Source organism: Egretta garzetta, unplaced genomic scaffold (genome assembly GCF_000687185.1).
Source record: "Egretta garzetta isolate BGI_Z169 unplaced genomic scaffold, ASM68718v1 scaffold277, whole genome shotgun sequence".
Lineage (NCBI taxonomy): Eukaryota > Metazoa > Chordata > Aves > Pelecaniformes > Ardeidae > Egretta > Egretta garzetta.
In genome coordinates this window covers 163,032-163,901 of record NW_009260271.1, presented here as the reverse complement: position 1 = coordinate 163,901, position 870 = coordinate 163,032, and the positions used below count along the sequence as shown (strand labels likewise).

The 870-nt window shown below is 47.1% G+C and overlaps 1 protein-coding gene across 1 annotated transcript in view; it reads left to right on the top strand.

The window, feature by feature from the left end:
- PAX5 (paired box 5) overlaps window positions 1-870 on the top strand; it is a 144,818-nt gene that overhangs the window by 122,171 nt on the left and 21,777 nt on the right. The window lies entirely within an intron of this gene.

Sequence of the window (870 nt, the reverse complement as noted above, 5' to 3'; positions counted from 1 at the left end):
GGGCTGGGCGTGCGCCTGCCTGAGCGCTGGAGGTGGGGTTCTGCAGGAAATCCGGGCACTTATTTCAGATGGAAAGAACTGCCAGGATTTGTCCCCAGGCTCTGCTGCCTTTGGTCTGCACGTGACAGACACTGCTGACTATGAGGGAAGGTCATATTCTGAGGCCCAGATCGTATGTTAAAAGTAATGAATCTGGCCCCAAATATCATATGATTTGAAAAGTGGTGATATCTTGGGGATTCTTTCTTTCCCTGATTGCTTTCCAAGCCCATAAGGTCATTTGAGCCAACTCTTTGGAGTCAGCAAAGTCATAAAAAACCCCAACTGGCGTGTCATCTCCAATCACATGGCTCCAGGAGGTGGTGATTTAGAAAAAAATACTCGTCATAGGAAAGTGGGAGTTGGTGACAGTGATTTGATGTTTTGGCTCTTTTCGGGTTAGTCTGTGTTACCAGCTTGGATTATGCTCTGCAAATTGGGTTCTACCAGATCTCTAAGGAGTTAAGAAAAAAAAAAAAATCAGTCACTTTGGGTGCGTTTTGGAAACTTGCTGTGGAAGTTGGATCACAGGTTGCACAGAAACTGGCTTCCTGGAGGTATTTAAAAGCCAGGCAGACGAGGTGCTTAGGGACAGTGTTTAGTGGTGGGATGGCAGGGTTAGGGGAACGGTTGGACTCAATGATCTTAAAGGTCTTTTCCAACCTAAACGATTCTATGATTCTATGATTTTACCCGTAAAACGTAGTCTCTGGAAGAGCTGCTGCGAGGGTTCCAGGTGCAGCTTGGCGAGGAGTGAGGGTAAAAAGCGAACTCCTGGAAGCAAGTTGTGTTTGGGAAGAACGTGTGGTTTGGGCCGTTTCACGCCATCCC